The sequence below is a fragment of the Vanessa cardui genome, chromosome Z (genome assembly GCF_905220365.1).
Source record: "Vanessa cardui chromosome Z, ilVanCard2.1, whole genome shotgun sequence".
NCBI classification, from domain to species: domain Eukaryota; kingdom Metazoa; phylum Arthropoda; class Insecta; order Lepidoptera; family Nymphalidae; genus Vanessa; species Vanessa cardui.
Genome location: NC_061154.1, coordinates 13,017,067 through 13,035,400, shown reverse-complemented (window position 1 = coordinate 13,035,400; position 18,334 = coordinate 13,017,067). Strand labels below are relative to the sequence as shown.

General features: G+C 31.1%; 1 protein-coding gene across 7 annotated transcripts in view; it reads left to right on the top strand.

Annotated features, from left to right (window-relative positions):
* The window catches only part of LOC124543380 (potassium voltage-gated channel protein Shaker), a 358,981-nt gene that overhangs the window by 209,830 nt on the left and 130,817 nt on the right, over window positions 1–18,334 (top strand). The gene's annotated exons all lie outside the window — the stretch shown is intronic.

Below are 18,334 nucleotides of genomic sequence, written 5' to 3'. Positions count from 1 at the left end.
TGAACTATATTATGAAATGTAAGATCTCTCGTATAATAAATCTTCACAAAATCTTCACTCATTAAATTTGTTAAAAATATTATAATTAGCTTTATTTACACATTACTATAGAACACTTGAGATGAGATAATTACAAAGTCAATTATTGAATTTCATTTTAGATTTATTAGTTGCTTCGTAAAATCTTATATTAAAGCTCAAATCATAGATAGCCTTCGATTCCCTTCTAGATTGGTTGTATTAAAAAAATATATATATATCAAACGTTCAATATTTGAAGCCATGCACGATATATTCTTTACTATAATAACAAAAGTAATCAGTTTGCGTGTTTTCGTCAATCATATGTATCGAATACGTAAGAATTACTTTGATAGATACATTTGGTTATTTCTTCACGGAATCTCTTTAACGACGGCGACAGCTTGTTTCGTTTTACAATATATTTAATCTTGGGGTTTTAGAAACGAAAGGATTTTGTTATAGCGTATGCAATTTAAAAATACCTTTAGGTGTAAATAATTGTTCGTAACCGCATAATAAATGATTGTACAATCACTATTGACAACTTAGCCGAAACTACACGAAGATATTGTCATCGGACTGTTTCGTAATTATTCGACTGAAGACTTTGCCATTGTCTTGAGCTATAAGACATTTCCAATCTCCACAGTTCTCTAAAGATCTTAAATTAAACAATTTCCAATTGTTAGCTGCGGTAAACTAATTGCTCCCCGTTTTGTTTTAATTTAGATTTCAATGGCAAAACGTAGCTAGTGCATATCTACTGCATAATATAATGATGATGTTAGTAGGAGTACGAAATGTATAGAATGATTATCGAATGTGTAATGAGATTGTTTCAGAAAATCGATTCAATTAAAAAAAATCTAGGGTTTTGTAAACACACATCGCTATGCCACATTGAATTTTAAATTTATATAAACAAATTCACTTATTCAGATAAAATTAATTCACAACAAATTATAAAGACGCACAACAAAATTGAAACGTTTACATAAAAAGTTTTTACACGTATAGTTTAAAGTTATATGATATTTTTTAATAAAAACAATTGTATTCTATATTCAAAATTTCAAAAATTTTGAATATAGAATACATTTTTCAAAAATTAACTTCTTAAACTATTTATTTGTGCAGCCTATAGTTATTTTTCTTTTCTGCAAAAATGTATTTTAAAAGCGAAATAGTGAAAAGAATTCAGCCTGTGCTCTTAATCCTCTTCCGGACTCTTATTTAAGTACACTTTTCACAGTTTCTACGTTTTGCACCAAGTCATAAACAATATCGGTACCTTATTGCTTTCAGAGCGAAATTCGATTTACAACAATATCGCTAGATAATATATAATTTGTTGAGTGAATAGTCGCTTAAACAACTCGCTTTAATACTCAGTTAAAATTGATGCTTGAATCGAATTAGTTCTATTTTTAAGTAGCTTAAAAAATATCAATTAATCAATGTATGAATACCAAAATTAGTTTCGTACGCTCATGGGGCTGTTAATTAATATTCTTAATAATAGTAACGCGTGTTAATACAAACATTTACCGCGTTATATAAGTTGAGTATATTTCATCGCATGTAAACTTCTTTGTATAGAGTTGTGTGGGAATTTTTAAAGTAAAAGAAACCCAAGCGCTGCGGAACAGTTTTCGTCTCTCCACTAGTGCTTTCTTTTAGAAACATAATGTCTCTTTGATAAAAGAGAGTTCGGTCTACTTGGAATTTTCTGTGTGTAAGTCGTTCAATCTGAAAACGAGATTCTTTTGTAACTCCAAAAACTTTTATTAGACAAATTATATTTTTAAGGACCTCAGTGACAATGTTATTGAACATTCATTTGCACTTCATAAATTGTAATATCTTAATTTCGTTCTAATTTTCTAATATATAAAGCAAAGACCGCTTCTGCTAACGAAAATATTAAGATATTATTCCACCACGCTGTTGAAATTCGTATAAGTGGATGACAGAATTTTATTCGACGCGAGGAGATCTGTACCGAGGTCTTCTTAACTCCTGAATACATGATGAATTATAAAATCAAATTAAGCACATCAAAGCTCAGCAGTGCTCGCTCGGGCTTAAACTCTTGATCTTCAGTTAACATCCACCTTCCACATTTCTAACAACTAGGCTTATTCTGGACTTATTCACTTCTAATATATTTCATTTGACATTTGACGACCTCCGTGGTTCAGTATAGTGTACACCGGTTTTGAATGGGTACACTACTCCGACGTCCCAGGTTCGAGTCGAGTCTTGGGTCTGCGTGTTGGTGGAACCATCATTACTTCTGATTTTCCATAATACGAGTGCTTTAACTACTTACAATGGGATCAGAGTCATGTATGTAATGTTGTCCAATGATTATTATTTATTATTAATATTATATATTTCTATTTAAGTTTTATTCATATTAACTCTTTATCATAAAACAAGAAGAGTAAGAGTAAACCACATATAATATTAATGTTGTGTCAAATAATATTTATATACTTCAAATTTCGTGAAAAATAATATTATTTAAGATAAAAACGTTAGTAAACTTATGGAAAACAGACGTTATTATTCAAACGTACCTATCGCAACCGCGAGTTGACGCAAGGAGAATAGTAAAAATGATCTTTATTTCTTATTTCTTAAGTTAAAATCTGAATCCAATTTATCATAACAATGATTCCTTTTCCACTAAGTGATTTAACAGACATTTTAATGACATAAATTATGTTTCTTTATCGATATATGACAAAATAGAACTTTAAGAATACACTTATTGCAATATTCCTTCTTTTTTCATCATGCGTAACACCACGTTTTGTTATTTAAATACATATATTTTTAATAATTGTTCGGTTGATTGCATTTGGGCTAACAATAATGAGCGGTCAACAACGCCAGTATAAATCGTCGCTGTAAGAAATATTAACTATTATCTACATTTAAAATGCGTCAACCACCTTGGAAACTAAGAAATTATTTCCCTCGTTTCTGTACTCACACTGGCTTACTCATCTTACAAACTGAAACTCAACATTACTAAGTAGCGGTAGAATAAATAATGAATGGGTGGTACCATCTGACACGGGCTTGCACAAAGCCCTACCACCAAGTAGAGTCCTCGCAGTTACAGAACGATTTCATTTATAGATATATACGTAAATGTAGCTAAATCAAGTTTAACAGCTCAAGTTTTAAGAAGATATTTAAATAAAGATGATTTTGGCTTTAGAATATTAATAGGGCGTTTACGGCATTACGGAGCTCTCCTAACGATCTCCCTTGGACTTATCAATCGTAAAACTCGCATTTTGCAATTTACCAAAATTTGTATGAAAAGAAATTTAAAAGGATATTCGGTTTGATTGCGTAGGGTCTTACTTACTTTATTCAAAAGTTCAATTGAGAATTTTTATGAAACCGTTTTAACAAACGTGTTTTTTAAAAAGTTTTATTTCGCAATATCGTCGAAACGTTGTAAACATGACTGTTATCAACAAATTCACTTACCTTACGGCTATTTTCTAAAATTTTAGTTTAATATTGCCTGGCTCTTTTTATATTTAGACATTCAAGGGTTTAATTTTACTCCGGCCACTTAAAAAATACGTTCTTAACGAAGATTTTCCACAAAAAGTAAAAGTCTAAGTATGTGAAGCGAAGAAAAATGAAAAACGTATACAAACTACACGAAATAGGTTAACAATTCCATGTTTTATCAGCATTATCCTTTTCTTGCATTGCTCGGCTTTTAAAAGCTTTTACTATAATGAAGCTTAAAACATTACGTAAGTTCTAACATCGCTGCACTAAAATTGTGTATAATATGAGAACAGTATTCTGAATGTATTTAAAAAAAAACTGACTAAGTGAGATTAATGTATTTCTTATTTATAATAAACAGTATTATGTAACTTTGGATTATGGAACACTTGTAGAGGCGGTGAGCATTCCACCCACAGAATCACGTGCTCACAATACACTTTCGCACGTTATCAAATTAATAAATACAAACACGTATTCGAACTTAGAAATAGATACATAGTATAATAATTTAGGATAAATTTCAGCAATATTTAGTATTGTTGTGCTATCGTTCGAAAGGTGAGACAGTTTACAGGTAGGAATTAATATATTAGTTTCCAAGGTTGGTGGCGCATTGGTGTTTCAAGGAATGGTTACAGCGTAAATGTCTATGCACTGGAGTGACCGCTTAACATTTGATGGCCTTTTGCAGGTCCACCGTACTTAATGATTATTACAAAAAGAAATATTTTACTTTCACATTTTTTGACAGTAAAAAGATACTAAGCTAAGTAAATACCTACACTAACGTTGACATGTGAATATGAAAATACGGATTCTTGATAATAATTAAGCCCTACCCGTCCGTGGATCCATTACAATAACCTTCTAGTGGTTTTCATAATGTGACCCCGGGCAGGTAAATTTTTCATTGAAATTCTTCTTTGAAGTCTTAGTACCTAATACGAACCGTTAAGATTAAAATTGTGTATATACTTATACGTGTATTGCATTGAAAGTACGAGAAGATAATTTAAGACATTTTATTGAGATAATTTTTTTCATTCTGAGAATGATACTTATATCAGTAACAGCATTTATCACGCAGTTTAATAAATATCAATAAAAATTTTCATCATCGCAATTTTTGCCTTAAAAAGTATTTCTTCGTATTAAAGATTTATAAGGCTTGCAGTACAGTTCATCCCTCAAGGTAATAACTCAACGAAAACCTGTCAGAGCCAAATTCAATGAGCTCCCGGTTCCAAATACGGATAAGAGTTAACGCTTTACGAACCTACTCATATTTCACATCTGTATAACTATGATGTATTCTGAGACGTCAATATGTTTTGATGATTAATACAAAAAAAGTACTGATTATTTATTTTAATAAAAAAAAACTTTTTTTCTTTTCAACGTCGAATTATTTTCGGTAGCTTGATTAAATTTTGCTTATCGTGTAGTTTGTTAAAATAATACCCATTCATAAATTTACTTGATTAAAATAATCCAGGTTAAAGTCAGACAATTGTTTGTATTAATACACTTTATTCAATTACATTTTATTTCATACGCCGTGAAACGAGCACGAATAAAAGAAATTAACTATAATAATGTTGTAAAACTCCATACTTCCTTAAGATCAACAGTTGATAAATATGTACGAATTTTTATTGACTAGTGACTTTGATTGGATTTTTCGCATTCGGAATGGATTTTTTCACGATAGTTTGCAACGTAACCGTTTTGACTGCATTAATGTGTTGACGAATGACACAACATTCAATTCCGAACCCAGGAACGTACCCTCTCTCAATTTCCTGTGTTCTTTTTTGCTCTGCCATTTTGCAATATTTTTAGTTGCCATATACTCTCATTCGTTTACATACATTAAAATATCACATATATAGATATTACATTTTCAATTGTTAATATTAATTAAATGCATGAAAAGTTTACGTCAAATTTAAAATTGAAAAAAACATACACGTCTCAAAGCACTAAGGCCATTGTGAAACATAGATATTAAAGTTTATTGAATTAATATATAATTATAATTAATAACTTTGTATAGAAGTGGCGGAAACAACGATTATAGTGTAGTCGAACAGAGAGGCTCACGTAGTACGCTCACAAAGAGAGCGATGATGTATAAAGTATACGCGTCACACGCGTATATACATAATATAAGCTAGTAGAAAAAGGCGGTACATGATAGAACGGCATGACAATGCCGTTGATCGTGACGGCAAACGAGTCGGTACTGCCCAATTCGCCAATAGCCGAATCACAGATTGCTCAAATATTAAAACGTACCTGTTTTAACCTCGCTTGAAGGATAACTTATTTGTTGTACTCGTTCGTGTAATAAAATTTTAACACATCGTAAATCATAATGGAACTGCAGTGACAGCAACTGCATTGCGATCAGACAATCGGTGTCGCATCACTGCATTATAAGGATAATGCCAAGTGAATATTAACGTAATCATTGAAATAATTATAAGCATGATTAACATGTAAATTTCAAATTAATGTACTATTTTAACAATACTGCTACAGATATACATGAACCCTATTCTTGGTAGTTTTAAATTAAGAAACATACCTTACCGTCTTTTTGTTACGAATCAAGTCATATAATTGATGAGTGGAATGGATAAATGAATACTAAATTCGGCTAAATCCTCACTACAGCAATATATTTATATTTAAATATATACTTGAATGTTGAGGTGAAGTTCAAGGCTGAATACATTTTAAGGAATAAATATTGAAAAATACAAAGCAAGTATATTGTATAATATTAATTTTTGTATACTAGGATATATATATGTATATAGCTGCTTCTTATAATTTAAAACTTATATAGAAGAAGGTACGAATAACAAACATGAAAAGTTTAATTCATCTCGCCATTACAAATATTTATATTTTCGTTACATAGGTATTAAAAGAAGAATATTTAAAAAAAAATGTCTTTATTTTGAAAAAATCATTCGTAGTTGTTAAATTTTATATGTGACCTTTCTCCAGGATTGAAAATTTTAAAGTAGTAGTAAACTAGAAGAAGTGAAATCTAAGGTTATTCATTTATAAGTCCCGGCAATTCAAATATTGTCATTATTTAAAGACAAATTCTTGAAAAAACTTCCCACATACCTTTTATAGATGTTGTTAAATTATAACAATCAAAGTTTATTAACATAAGAATTAATAATGTAAAATGCTTAAATATATACAAATATGTACTAAAACTAGTTACTGTACTGTACTGTATAAATGTTGACCACGTAAAATGGTGGCAAGAATACTAGCAGCATTCCCCGTTGAATCGCAATTCCGATCCTCTGGGCAAAAAAACGAACCAGCCAGTGACCAGTGGAGGCAATGAGGAAACTAAACTAAACTGAGCCTCGTGGAATTAGTCGTGATGATGGTAAGAGACCTGATGGATTAACATTGGTTCCCTGGGAACGAGGACGGGTCCTTGTGTGGGACGCTACATGCGTTGACACGTTGGCCCCATCTCATATCCGAAAAACAATGTTAAGAGCCGGTGCCGCTGCGGAAAAAGCTGAAGCAAAAACGGAACTAAATATTCGTTATTATATAAAATTACTTTTTTGTTCCATTTGCTGACCCATGGCCCTTGGAGTTGTGGTGCAAAAAGTTTCATCAAAAGTATATCACCTCGCCTCAATGATAAATTTAATTTGATAATATATATAATTGTTAATTTAAAAATCTGCTGAAACTGCCAAAGTTTAAGTCGTCACTAGAACAAGAAATATTCGCGCCTGTCACGGTAATGATTAAAATTTAAGGCGAGCGAAACTGCGAAACTTAGCTACTTATATGCTGCACCAAACGCGGAAACAACCTTCTTCTTCAGAATTAAGTGTAATATCCATATATTTAATTATTTTTTATGGCATTAAAACATTTCACCTCATTTATTAGTAAGCATAAATATTTTATTCTAATGGTAATGCGTAATACCACCTCAGAAAATTAACGAAAATAATTAAGTAATTACACATCAATCACTGAATACGGCTGTAACAATGCATTGAAAAAATCTCAACAGTTTGAAACAAAGGATCTCGAAAGTTAAAAAAAATTAACACAAAAGCTATTTCTTTTGTCGAAGAATATACGGTTTTAAGTCAATCTTTAATTTGAATAAGCAATCATCCAAAAAAAATTAACTCTAAAACCTTGTTTTAAATTGGCTTTTAATTCAAAATGTCATTTGCAAATTCAAAAGTAAAATTGAAGTTTTTTAATTAAAGAAAGCACAATATAGAAATTATGCCCTAAAGCTCGACCTAGATAGACGAATAACTAAGACAGTTTCATTTAATTTAAGAGATAATATTAATGATAGCATATTATCGTATCAAGAGATATTTTGATACTAAACGTGAATCTATTTTAATAATAACTTCAAACAGTATCAAAAAGAGAACGTCTGAAGAAAAGCCAAATATAAAACATCAGAAGTTTCTCTAGCGAACAAATTCTAAGTTGATTACGGCATTTACTTCGTACACGAAAGAAATAGAACACACCGAACTTCAGATTCCTGTTGCGATTGATTTTTAACTTTTATATTCTCATTTATCTTTTATAATTTTGTTCCAAGCAAGCATTTCACAAATTGGAATTCGTGCTATTAAAAAATTTGAATTGATTTGAACTTATAACACTTTTAAAGGGCTTTTTTCCAATGCAAAGAACAAAATACATTCATCAACTATCTTTATTACATTTGTCTTGTAGTTAGGGAGGCGAGGTAGCTAATGGCGTAATTCAACGGCGCCATCGAGACCTATCAAAATCGAAAGATAAAATAATTTCGAAAAGAAAAGCTCGTATGGTAAAAACCATTTTAGCGGTGGGTTTGGCGTGTACGGTTTTTCAAAAATGTTAAAAAAAACAGTTACTTGGGCATTCTCGAGCGCGTCAGATATTCATTCGTCATTATTCAGATATATATACTACGTATGCCCCAAGTGTCTCTGATAACAACGGTATACTAATCTGCCGGTTTGCGTGGTGGGGGTAGGCATATAAAGTAGTCAAAAAAGCAAAAAAAAAAAATTTACTCGAGCGCGTCAGATTTTCGGATGTTAAGTAGGTCCCAAGGAAGCTCCCTTTAAAAAAACTGACGATTTCGGCGTGACGATAAGTTACGATAATTTTTTGAAAATGCAAAAAAAAAAGTTTTTATGAAATACTCGAGCGCGTCAGATTTTCATAGGGGAGGTTTATCTCGGTATCCTGAAAGCATATTTTCTTAATCTGACAAAAATGTTGGTGGGTTCTCTTAATCTGACCGAAAAAGGTTTTTTGGTTTCTTTTTTTTCCTTTCTTTCTCCTCTTTTCTCTCAATTCCCTCTTTTTTGGTTCAATTCTTCACTTCGTTTTGCTTACGGTACGTCCGAAAAACAATTAAAGGATCAACAGGCTATTGAATAATATACATACATGAAAATGGACATTTTAATAATACTTTTGTATACAGATACGCGTAACTTTTTCTGAGTGCACGAAAATTGAAGCTATAGAAAAAAAATAATTGTGATATAATAAAAGTGACATAATTTAATCATCGTTATTTCATATCGATTTTTTTAACACACTCTCAGTTTTCGAGATATACTCAAAATACCGGGAGTTTGAGTTTTTATGATGCTTTAAGTCAAAAAGTTTTAACTTTGGACAAAAATGTAGAGAGAGCTTTTTTTGTGTAAAATAAAATTACCTTTTTTGTTGATTTAAACTTTTTTTTTTGCAAAATGTATCGTTCATTGCGACTTATATGCCGCAACGCGTTTTTCGGAAGACGAAATGGCTCCTCCACACTTCCGGTCATGCAGAAACCGGCAGATTTTGTATTTTTAGTAAGTTTTAGATTATATTCTTCAAAATAAAAAAAATAAAAATCGCGCTCGAGAATGCCGGATTAACGTGTTTTTTTTACAAGTTCGCGACCCTATAACTCGGCGGCGTCAAGGATTCGCCTCCCTAACTATTATTATTACGATGGACCTAACACGTGTATGTAATGAGAACTTTGCATAATTTTACGTCATTTATACTAAATTAGAACTAGATAAGATACAGCATATTTAAAATATAAGTTTATTTAAATTTTAAATGATCAACCAGTGACCCAAAGCCTCGTTTTGAAAAAAAAGTTTTATCGCAAAGTACTACCGCGCTTCGTAAAGGAGTACTAGTGGATACTTTTGACAGATATCCTTACGTTTTACATCCCAAGTATATGGAGCTTAAACCGCAATTATCGCTTAAGATTATTGCATTATTTAACGATTTACGAATTATTTTTAGTGTTGATTCCAAATCCATGTTGGATTTGGTAAGAATCCTATTTAAAAAATAATATTATCATTTTATGCAAGAACACTTGGGAATTGATGTTAATAAGCTTGATACATATCGAAAACGATACAAAGGTGAAGTATCATCAGATACGCGAGTGCCGGCCTTGTCCCGGTTCTGGCGTTCCCAATTTCCGATTCTTAGGGAGAAATCCTCATTAAAAGATTTGTGTAAGGATGTCCTATACAAGTAAATACTTAATTAATCTCAATCCAGCCAACAGATACAAAACATGAGCCAATACATGAAGCAAACTTCAAAGGACACGATGAAGGCTAAGCCCGAAGTTAATAGCATTTATCACCTTTCAGGTTTTTCAATGTTATTTGTGAAAAGCAATAACAAGTACCGAACATTTTATCTATACGAATATAGTATCGAATATAATTTCTATTTAAGTCTTAAAAAATCGCTGATAATGAAAAAAAAAGTCACTATTACTTTGTTATTTTTAATTTAATTTTATCAAGCGTCCAACATTTTTCTGATTGATTCAATACAACTTCAAAATAATAAATACCACGAAATACGTTTTGCTATGAAAATGTCGATAGTTTAAAATTAAATAACTTCATATTTAATATAGTAAATATTTTCAAGTTTAAGCAGCATCAATGACGTCATTAGGTATCGATAAAATTTGCAACACGTAATAGAAAATGTGCCGACAATATACTTAAAAGGAAATGAAAAATGACTTTGATTAAAAATACAGTGAACACATCCAACTCAAACATATCGACCAATCAGTTCTGATCTCGTGTATTGGATAGTACTTGCTAACGAATATGCAAGCGATAACGAAAGACATTTCGTCCAAGGCTAGTGGGTACATTTTGCATGAAATTCGTGCAGTACAAAATCCATATTTTCCGCTACGAAATTTCTTCCACCAAATCAAAAATCTCTGCAAGTGCATTGCGATATTTCTTTTTAATTTAGGATTTATTTTTTTAAATTAATTTACGTTAAGGTAACATTCTGTATAAATGTAGTAAATGATAAATTTTACTGTTCGACTAAGGCTTCCTATTCGTTTGAGGAGAAAGTTTGGACTTATTCCACTACGCTATTCCAATGTGGATTAGTAGATAAACATGTGGGAGTTTGGATGAATTAAGATACATGCAGGTTTCCTCGCGTTCTAACTACTGGGCATCTCGGCTCCTGTGAATTTAAGTAATAATAAATATAAAAAAGTTTGAAATTACATAAATAACTTTTGTATAAAGTTCAAAATTGTTTACAACTTACGTATTTCTGTAACAAATTTACAATTCGTATCTTTAATATGATTTTAATATTCCAATAGAATGTAAAGCTCCTTTATCGATATCGATTTTCCTATCGATTTAGGCGTTATCGATATTATTATTATGAACATCGATTACATTATATTCAATTACGCAAACAACTAGACTATGGCGTCTTCCCCAAAGGATCGCTTCCCCGTGAAACTACCCGTATATTTATGTACTTCATTCCGATGAAGCAGTATTTTTCCCGACAGTTCTCTTGCCTAAGTTGGACACGTGCCAAAGTGAGTGGAACCTAAGGGCAGTATTCTATAGGCCCGATATAACTATGATCTATTATCACTAGAACTCTAAAGTAAAGTTTTCAAAGCGTATTATGTGCCATGAAATTGTTACTACGTATTATTCGTACATTGAAGAAAAATGCATCAGTGAATCAGTAAGCGTTATAATGAAAATTGAAATCATTTGTTGTCGATTTAAAAGATTTTTAAATCTGTCATCGCTTACACGTAACCTTCTTACTAGATCAGCGTGACAAGATTTTGCTAGATCAGCAATTTCAAATATTCAGTGTCATGGAAATTATGAAATTGTATAGTTATAAATATTTTTACGTATAAATAATACACTTTTATCCGTGTAACTTTGTGCATTTTTTAAGTGATCTTGTATTACGCAATTCGATGGTAAGTGATCACAACATCTACGGCTTTATATTGAAACATCTTTAGTAGGTAAGTTAAACGCTGACTTATCTTATACGTCATCGTGGAGTTGTCAGACGATAGAGAAATACAACATTACTCCTTAAGTTCATCCCCTAAAACAATAAAATTATTATATCTAGTACCTAAGACGTTCCTGCTGCTTTAGTGACAGTCATTCACTGAAGGCATCAGTTTTCGTACCTTTCTAAGGTCTTAAGATTAAAAAAAAACTCTATGTACAAATCGGATCACTCGAACATTAATTCGATTACAATTTCTATAAATAGTACAATCGATATCAAAACTAAAGACATGTACGAAAGTTAAAAAATATATATTATCTTAAACACCCACGTGAGTCGCAGTGTCCTTATGCGTATGGAGGTGGGGAGTCTAACTTGAGATTGGTAGCGCTCAGTCACTGTTTAACCGCGTTGTAGGTCGTACGTGCTCTAACTACGTGAACGATTTTCTGCAGTTATATGCAAGTGATAGTACGAAGTGGATCTAAATTATATAGAATTACTTCAATACAATAGAATATCTATTTATTTTCATTTATTCGTGAGCTACTGTTATTTATAAATTAATTAAACCATTGACATAACATATACATAACACACTACAAATAATAAATAGAAACTGCTCAAGAAACCAAGCCTACAAGATTTTTTATTTAATTTATGTTTATAAGATTAAACCTAAATAACACTTTTTTACAATATGGATACGTACAGAAGATATATTAAATAATAATAAGATTTATGAATCAATTAGAATATGTAAAATATGTAAACAGTTTTCGCATTAACGATTTGCCGCCTAAAGCTAATCTCAGAAAAAAAACTCTGACATTAAACGTGAATTCGATTTCACTTAGAGTTCCAAAAGTCGAGGCCAACGAGATCACCACGACAAAATAAAGGGAGGTATGTATTTATTAAGAAGAACATTATATATAACACATATTTTGTTCTATGAGAAATCCATAACTATAATGCATATTGATGAATGATAATACGATATGAGTTTCTCCTCTGAATAAAATAATATCTGGATTAAAATTAAATTCAAACTGGAACTTTCAAAATCTCGTTAGCAATAAATATTTATTGCTATTAAAATAAAGTATTTGTAAACATTTAACGCCATCACTTCTATTGGAATGAAATTTACGGCGCATACTAGTTGCTGCTTTCGTTTTCTCTCGCGTTTTCGCTCGGGTTTTAGGCGGTGCTTGTCGTTTGTTAGACAAAAAAAATAGCTGATATGGTTCTTTGGAGTTCAAGTATGCTTCACACCAAATTTCATGGAATTCGGTTAATTGGTTTGGTCGTGAAAGAGCGACGGACAGACAGAGGTACTTTCAAATTTTTAATATTAAATACATTTGTTTTAGCCTAAAAAATTAGGATGTTTATCAACTCGCAACTTGATGGCCGTCGTTGTTACGGAATGTACAGCACTAATTTACCGCCCTCAGTTTATTAAAAATATTCTGAGAGTTAAACTGAAAAGACCATCATAGAGTTTTGTGTTAATTTTCCACAATAAACTGGTTATATCGTTGTTTTTCTTTTTCGCCGAGCACATCCTTTACACACCACAGGCATGCATAAGTAATAAACAGTGACCAATGGCATAAATATACATACTTTTTACGCTCAAAAAAATCTTGCACTAACATTACATGACTGTTAACATTATTTCTACATTAAAATAATTTCCCGCGTTGTTATCAATGATACTTATTAAATACGTACCTATTTACTATTTGAATAATAAAATCTATTTTATTGTACTAGTGCAAAAATAATTAAATATTAAAAAACAACTGAAAACCTAACCGTTGCAGAGTATTAACCTTTAAACTGTAATCGACTTACACTCGAAGGGATAAGTACTTCACAAAGGCATTCACTGAATCCCACAAAGATTATTTAACCTGTAGTTTACATGTTAAAGAACCTAATTATTCTACATAAGTATAAAATCAACGACATTATAAAAAACCTAAAAGCTTAATAGAATAATGAAACCGAGAATGTTGGCTTCGATAGCATCCACTGCTTTAGCTATCAAAGTTACGTCACTGCTTATAAACTTAAATATGTTAACTATTCAAGATGTGAGCAGTTTTCAAAACATTTTCATACGAGACTGAACCTCTACTTACACTAGCTTTTTAAAACTTATTACAAGTTATTCTTCGCGGCTTTGTTGTTGTGCAAAATACGTTTTATGCTTCCGCTTTTATACCCTTTAACTTATAAATGAGCTGAGCTGATGCAAAAGTTAGAACGCGCGAATCTCAACCGATGATTGCGGGTTCAAGTGCAAGAACCACTGATTTTTTATTCATAATTCTTCTCGTACTAAACATCGTACTTTATTGTTACTTTACTTTAATCTTTTCTTATTTACAAAATTCGATATAGAGCGTTACAATAAAATTAACGATGGTGATAAATAAATTCAAATTAATTTTAATTTAATGCAAATCTAAGATTTTAATCGTTATATTAAAATCTATAAATTTTGTTTTAACATCACCTTATGAATCATAGAATTATTACATATTAAGATTACATAGATATATAAGACTATTATGATTATATTATATCCTGGCATGTCCTGATATGAACATAATACACGAACAGACTCGATATTAATATTAGTCAGTCAATCAGAATATAATCGTATTGTTATAGCATTAATCATCTCATATGAAAAGTAGTATAAAAACTCAAAATTCTGTAAAAGAACGTTTAAATACGTTCCAAAAATAACATTGACATTTCTAATGTATTAACGAATACATATACAAAAGCTTGGTAGTGATTAAAGTATTAGTTAAATCACGTTGACAGATTAAAATATGTAAAGTAAGTATCAAATTCTGAGAAAATATTGTATATGTTAGAGCAACATCTGTATTGTTGTGTTGCGGTGTAAAAGATGAGGCAGAGACATTACGGGCACAAGGGATATAGCAGAGCTGTCAGCGCTATGGGGCATAACTAATGCGTGTAACTTTGCCAAAGCAACTGGCCAGCTATGAATACAAACCATAAGACATTTGATATTTGGCTTTATATATAGTTGTGTGTATGTTATACAGCCAGCCAAATTAAAAAAAAAACTTCACATAAGAGTTTAATATTAATAAAGACTTAAGTTGGAAGGAAGGAAATTTTCGATATGTGTAGGTGATGAAACTTCTTTATATTAGTATGTTCTTTCTTGTTATAAAAATAAATCGAATTTAATCTGATTTTTAATGAGTAAGGAAAATAAAAAAAACAATCCACTTAACGAATTGAATCAAGTAGGAATAATTGTTTTGAGACTAAAATAAACAAGGCATATTTATATAACATCTTAATTTATTCAAAAAAATGCTAAGTACAATATTATCATCTTATTTTATTTGCGATATAAAACAAAACAAAATCTATTTTATTCAAGTCGGCATTTACGAGACCCATTGAATTATAATTTAAAAAAAGAATTAAATTTAAAGTTAACACCGGTTATGAATATAGATTCCACAGAGTAAAAGCGGAAAATACTCATTAGTTATTTACCTACAATTCATAATACAGATAAAAAAACATCTTTAAAATATAAATATTTTTTAATAGAACATAATACGAAATAGATATTAAATAAATAGCAAACGGAAAAGAATATTTTAAATTCAAACCGCGTCTCATCCGCTGGCGAAATTAAAATAAATACTAGAATTCTGAATAAATATCTTCCCACAAAAGGACACGTATGCAAAACTTCGTGAAGATTCATCACATCATACAACAACGTGCATATTATACACACGTTACTGAGAACATTTTCTAGATATTATATTTTTAGAATGCAGACTTTATTCCGAATAATCATAAGTTTAATATATCTTATTAAAATTGAGATCATATATTATTCAGTAGAGTTAAACCAAAGGAAACATAATGAATTAAGTAAAGTAAAGTAAAGTAATTCGCAGCGCTACTCTGTGAAAACTAACATCATATTTTACTTGTGAAATAATGTTAAACAATTTCCGATGATTAGGTGTTTTGATGCATGAAACATTTTATTTCTATGGTAAAGTAAATTTCCCACTACTGGACTTAGCGATCACTTCATTTCGATTCACACGTGGCAGAATTTCGATTAAATTAGACACATGCAGATTTCCTCACGATGTTTTCCTTCTCTGCCGAGTACGAGATGAATTATAAAGACTAATTAAACACATATATGTATATATAGTGATGCTTGCCTGGGTTTGAACTTGAAATCATCGGTTTAGATGCACGCGTTCTAACCACTGGTCCTATAGTAATTTTAGTTAATGTTTGGTTTCCTATCGTAACAATTAACGATCGAACTTAATTCAGAGTTTTACCTCACATAATACCATTATGCATAATCGCGACGTGTGCACATCGCGATAATATTCCTGCGAGGCAACTTCGCCGTCGGCCTAATGCATCGTCATGTAATTTATCGTAAAGTCCCGAGGATAATTGCTGATATAGTCTAAAATGTTACCGATACATTTAGTTATCCATATCTATATTAGATATTCTTATTAGCATATGGCTTACGATCGATGTGACAGCGCGGAACTCATCGTCAAAAACAAATGATGCGCGAGAGCTTACTGACAGCGGTGTGAAGTATCTTCAGCATCCCCCCTTAGGGATGTTTTTAACAGAGTAGGAATACTCACTGTTGCGTCGCAATATATTTACAACAATATCATGTATATTCACAGTAACATTGATAACTTTGATAAAATCAGTGATAATCATTGTATATGCACTAGAAGTAAGGATAAGCTTATAACGCCAAGTTTCCGACTCCGCAAAGTCAATAAATCTTTCTTGGGGCAAGGTATCCATTTCTATAATAAAATTCCACAGACATTTTTAACTTTGCCGTCTCGTAAATTCAAATCGTTCATAAAAAATACATTGGTGAAAAAGGCGTATTATTCGATACAAGATTTTGTAGATGATAAAAAAGCATGGAATTAATACCTGTTGACTTCCAGGCAGGATATATTAATTTAAGAATTGTATTAACTTAAAAATTAACTAACATGACTGTATTTTTTTAAATGATGAAAAAGAGTAACTACTGAGTTTCTTGCCGGTTCTTCCTTGTAGAATCTACTTTCCGAACCGGTGGTAGCTTCACTTAATTGTTAAATGACGATTCAAAAGTGCTTGTAAAAGCCCACTTGAATAAAGTATACTTTGATTTTGATTTTGATTTTTGAGTAACGTAGTCTTCGCAAGGTTTATCTCCATGCAGCGTTATATTCACAGTCGAGATCGACGATATTTTTAAAGAAAACACCAAAATGAAGAAACTTGTGTATCAAACGTGATAAACAATGATTTACTAATGGGAAAGGACATTTACTATTTCTTATTATATCCGTCTATTCAATTGACTTAGTTCGTTTTGTGAATTTGTTGCATACGTAAATATAACATAAGTTATTTACATATGATCTCCCACGTGTCGTGCTTGGCGTATTTGACTCCATTGATATGGTACTAATTATCGAGGAACGAACTAAAAATATCTACTCTTAGCTTTATTTAAAAATAACTGCCTCCGTAAAAGTTTTATCAACGGTTTTTATAGAAATTTCTAGACGAATAAAAACTTTATCAACTAACTCCAATATATTTCTATGATTTTAATAAAGAAATAGAAGCTAGAAATCGCTTTGAAAATTATCATATGAATTTTTAATAAGCGTTCTGTTCCATATATTGTAGGAAAAATATGATAACAATGAATTGACATCGACCTTTTGTTTTTTTTTAGATTAGTAGTATGACTAGGACGTATTTCTGTAGTATTATTTAAGCGGGATTAATCTAAACAGATAAATACCATGTATGTTAGTTTTAATCTATTAACTATCAGATTTGTTCAACAATCTTTAATTGTATGTGAACAATTGTTTTTTGTCTATGAAGTACTAATTATAAGTAAGATATCGACATCTCGTCAAAATTGGAAGTTTCATTTGCACCACCTTGATGTCCGAAAATCAACAACGGCGCGATTTCTAAGACATTTTCTACCTCGCACAACCACGTTGTAGAACCAGCTTTCGCCGTCGGTTTTTCCGAACCGATACGACATGAGAACCATCAAGAAAAAAGCGTACTCCTTCCTTAAAGGCCGGCAACGCACCTGCAAGTGGTATTGCAGATGTCCATGGGAGGTGGTAGTCAATTTCCATCATGTGATCTCATTTGCCACATGATCACATAAAAAAAGATAAAGAAACGGTCTTTTTATTAAAATTTCGATGAAATTATATACACGGTTTCCTTAGGATACTTTTTTTGTAGGCCGAGCAAAAGATGAATTATA